Raw genomic sequence first — 5,023 nt, forward strand, 5'->3', positions numbered from 1 at the left:
TGGTAATAATTACTTTACCCCACCTCTCCATGTTAAACTAATCCAGTCGGAATAGGGCTTTTGGCTCTTTGTATGGAACACAAAAGATGCTGTTAAAAGTGTTGTTGCCTAGTTCTGGATACACCACAGGGGGACCTCATACCATTCATCTCAGGTAACTGTGCCTAAAGGCAAGAGAAGTGCAAGGTAATCTGAAAAGGTTTTGGCATCACTGCATTTCTCCCCAAGTAAAATTGTACTTTTTCCTCTCTATACTTAATGATTGATACTCTCCACAGTAGCCAATTTGCCATCTGTTGCCATCAAAAAAAGTTAACGATTGCTAAAAAAATGCATGACTCACTGTGCTGTTGTCTTAAAATGAATGTATGTGAATTGCTTGTCCCATGTATTGGCATATTTGTATATTCAATTACAAGGAAAGCTAACCTTTTCCAATAGTACTCAATATCTAATATTGCTATTTAATTTTTTGTTTGGTTAGCTGAACAAGACTGTGTTGGTATGATATTTACATGTGAATGTGGGAACACTCAAAAATAGGCTTTCAATTAGGCATTCATACTGTTATATCCATACTACTATAGCATATACTGTAATCCAAATCCTTGTTTTGAATATAGACAGGGTTACGAACTTTGTCAGCCTGGCTGGAGTGAGATTTTGATGACATTCGTGAATCAATGCCATGCCCTTATTTGAGATTTTCAGGATGCAACATTTTTCATTTTGCCTCAATAATGCAAATTATCCCAAATACTTCAGCCTAATATTGTACAAGATGCACTTTTTAGAACCTATTAACTTTATCTATCATATATGCTGGTTAGCTAGCTAAGATTGCTAAGCAGTCAGATTTCTTATTGACTAATTTAAAAGAAAAACATTTATTTGTTCATGCTACTGCAAAAGGTGTAGTAGATAAATGTTATATTATTTAAAAATTGTTGTATACAATATATGCTTATCTTATGTTTTAAAAAAAGCAGAAAGACATATTTAAAATCACAAAATTATAGATAACAAGGATAAAAAAGGTGCAATCTAAAAACACACACATTCAGGCCTCTGAATACAGTAGTAGGCATGTAAGCCCTCTAGGCCCTTTAAAGGAATCTTTAAGTCCCTGTTACAGTTATAAAAATATAATTTCTTGTGTACATTTTATGATGCATGAAAGTGCATATCTGAATAAACATTACACTTTGATTCAGTGTCGTTGGAGGATATAAAACATGTTTGATATTTGAAGCAAATTTTAGAACATATTGTTTTCATTTGTCATGCATCTCCTAGCAACTAGAAGGATGTTTCTGCATTGGTTTGTTGTGTTTGGAATGACATTGTGTGAAGATCCTCAGTCATTTTGTAACGGTCACCAGCTGGAGTGCCCTTGAGAGCCACCAGAGGGCACTCCACATAAGACTATTATCATTCACAAACTACATTTGCCATAACTCATTGCCCGGACTCATCATCACTTATCACTGATCACATTCACCTGTACCTCATTCACTGATTGCATTGACCTGTGTCTCATCATCCTGTTAGTCTCAGTCTATTTATACCATGTTCATTCATTCACTCACCGCGAAGTCTTGTTTAAGTGTTACACTGCATTTCTGAGCATTCTCCTGGTTTTCTTGTCTCTTGGTTTGGATATCTTGCCCTGTTCCCTGGATTGCTCTCTTACCGAAGCAAGGCGAGGCAGTTAGTCGCCATTTCAGCTCTCTAACCGGCATCTTCACTCATCTCTGTTATTTCCAGCTTGACACAATGTCCAAGGGACCAGCTGTTGATATTGATCTCGGGACCACCTACTCCTGTGTAGGTGTCTTCCAACATGGAAAAGTTGAAATCATTGCTAATGACCAAGGAAACAGGACCACTCCAAACTACAGTATGTAGCATTCACAGATTCAGAGAGATTGATTGGAGATGCTGCGAAAAACCAGGTTGCTATGAACCCCACCAACACCGTCTTTGATGCCAAGCGTCTGATTGGCCGCAGGTTCGACGATGGTGTTGTTCAGTCTAACATGAAGCACTGGCCTTTTAATGTCATCAATGACAATACCCGTCCCAAGGTCCAGGTTGAATACAAGGGTGAGACCAAGAGCTTCTACCCTGAGGAGATTTCCTCCATGGTCCTCACCAAGATGAAGGAAATTGCAGAAGCCTACCTGGGAAAGACTGTATCCAATGCTGTGGTCACTGTGCCTGCTTACTTCAACGACTCGACAGGCCACCAAGGATGCTGGAACCATCTCTGGCTTGAATGTTCTGCGTATCATCAATGAACCAACTGCTGCTGCTATTGCTTACGGTTTGGACAAAAAGGTTGGTGCTGAGAGGAATGTCCTCATCTTCGATCTTGGTGGTGGCACCTTCGACGTGTCCATCCTCACCATTGAGGATGGCATATTTGAGGTCAAATCTACTGCTGGAGACACTCACTTGGGTGGAGAAGACTTTGACAACCGCATGGTGAACCACTTCATCACAGAGTTCAAGTCACGTGTGCCGATCTAGAGTCTTTGGACATCATGACCGCTGCCGAGCCACTGTCTCCGGACAAGATGGCCACCGCCGATCCAGAGTCTTGCTCCGCCCTGGCCGCCTGCACAGCCTGCTCCGCCCTGGTCGCCTGCACAGCCTGCTCCACCCTGGCCTTCCACCCTGCCAGAGCCTTCAGGTCCTCTTCCGCTGCACGGGCCTGGCCCTCCATCCCGCCCCCGGGTCCATCTCCGCTCCACCTCCCTCCTGGACAGTTTTAGGAGCGTCTGGAATCCGCTCCTTAAAGGGGGGGCTATGCAACGGTCACCAGCTGGAGTGCCCTTGAGAGCCACCAGAGGGCACTCCACATAAGACTATTATCACTCACATACTACATTTGCCATAACTCATTGCCCGGACTCATCATCACTTATCACTGATCACATTCACTTGTACCTCATTCACTGATTGCATTCACCTGTGTCTCATCATCCTGTTAGTCTCAGTCTATTTATACCATGTTCATTCATTCACTCACCGCAAAGTCTTGTTTAAGTGTTACACTGCATTTCTGAGCATTCTCCTGGTTTTCTTGTCTCTTGGTTTTAGACATCTTGCCCTGTTCTCTGGATTACTCTCTTGCCTCTGGTCCCTGCCTGTTTTGTTTGTTTGTTTGTTTCTTTGTTTGGACTGCCTGTCTGTGTATGACTCTTGCCTGTACATTGGATTACGCCTCTGGATTGCCCTCAAATAAAGCTGCTATTGGATCCACCTTCGAGTCTCGGAGCAGTTCGTGACACATTTAGTGCATGATATCCAGTATTTTTCTGTACCATTTACAGAGTCGGCAAGTGTATGATGCCTAGTGTTTCAAAATTTGTTCAAATTTTGAAAGTGGTGTAGTGCATTACAGCCTTCAGAGTTTGAGCAATTTTTTTAACTTTATATTTAAGATATATGTTAAGATGCTGTGCAGCAAAGCCACAGAAGGATGACTATATCCTTAAAAAAGAGTTTAAGTGTGGACAAAGGGAGAACAGTGGTGGACATCAATTTGTGTGGACAGTGGTGGACATCAAATTGGGACATCAATTTGGTAAGATGGTGCAGTGCACTTTGAGCCCTCAGACTCAACCTGACAAGCATATTTTCCAACTGAACCTGCTGTAAACCTCAATCTCTCAGAAAGAATAAATTAAATAAATGCACTTTTAAAAAGCTAGGCTATATATGCCCTTATAAATCTTCTTGCGCATATTCAAACACGCAAGTGGTTTTGCATATTGACAACCTCTCACAAAGTCATCAACCTTTATATTTTTAGGTCTGCGAATTGAATTAATCAACATTTGCCTGAAAAACCAAGAACATGGTAAAAATAAATAATTTTCTCTTTTTGCTCCGAAACAGAGACTTCAGTCAGAAAGGCAATTAAAAGGAACAGGCTCTTATGCCTTTACAGCTGCATGGGTAATTTTTGCAGAAACCTTTGACTTACAGCAGTTCTTTACTGCTGCGGTTTTGTTACAAGTCTTTAATTGTGCTTAAATAAGTCTTGACACCAAAATTGTGGAAAAGCAAGCTAATTGCCATTGAAGCAGAGAGGGTAAATTAAGCTGGATTTTAGATTCTTTTGCAGTAAACACAAACGAGAGCGTTTGAAAGCAGTGTCTATCAGCGGTTACCAAATATACCCGGTACTCTGTACTGCAAAAATGCTGGTACCATCAACGTTTAACAATCCTATATTTGCAGCGATATACTGTTAGTGAACATCCTAATATGATCTCATGGCAATTTGTAACTATTTTACATTTTGCTGAATCTTATTTGTCCATTTTCATACAATATGTTTACGCCCCAGTGACAAGTATGTTTAAGTTATTGGTTATTATGTTCTAACAATCGGACATTTTTGTATGATTCACATTGTACGAATTCATACGAAGTTGCTTCCTCGTAACATTTTCCTGTGAGATCAGGTTGAACCATTTGATACAATATTAAACAAAAAAACAAGTGTCAGTCTCACTTTCAAATAGAACTACAACTTCAGTTTAGACTATAAAGCAGCTCTCCAGTTTTTTAATGTTTTTACTCGCAGATGTATGACCTTGACTGACTGAACAGAATATTTTTTTAAGTAAAATAAAAAAAAGGTGTAGTCTCATTCACACACCTACCTATTACATAATCGCCACGGATCAATGGTAGTTCAAATGTGTTTACCAGCCAAGTTTTCTTGGCAAGATGTTTCAAACTCTGGCCGGACTTTGTTTGAAATGACGTCACATCGATCGTTCTTCGTTTTCTTCGTTCGATTTTGCTTGAAGTCTATCAGGCCCTCTAAGACTGACTCCTTGACTCAGGCCCGGCTCCACGGGGGGGCCAGGGTGGGCCTGGCCCACCCAATCAGAAGCTTGGCCCACCTTGGCCCCACACCACATAACAGCCAATCACAAAATTGTTCAATCTTCAATCGCTGCTCTCGCGCGAGCGAGTCACGCCACACACGCATCATGTTCCT

The 5,023-nt window shown here is 41.1% G+C and overlaps 1 pseudogene across 1 annotated transcript; it reads left to right on the top strand.

Moving 5' to 3' along the window:
- The first annotated feature begins 1,702 nt into the window (after nucleotides 1-1,702).
- Nucleotides 1,703-2,508, top strand: LOC308706568 (heat shock cognate 70 kDa protein-like; annotated as a pseudogene). The gene has a single exon. The product of its transcript is annotated as a heat shock cognate 70 kDa protein-like (transcript).
- Nucleotides 2,509-5,023: the final 2,515 nt, after the last annotated feature.

This window comes from Scardinius erythrophthalmus, assembly GCF_964197995.2.
Source record: "Scardinius erythrophthalmus genome assembly, chromosome: 18".
In the NCBI taxonomy this organism is placed as follows: Eukaryota; Metazoa; Chordata; class Actinopteri; order Cypriniformes; family Leuciscidae; genus Scardinius; species Scardinius erythrophthalmus.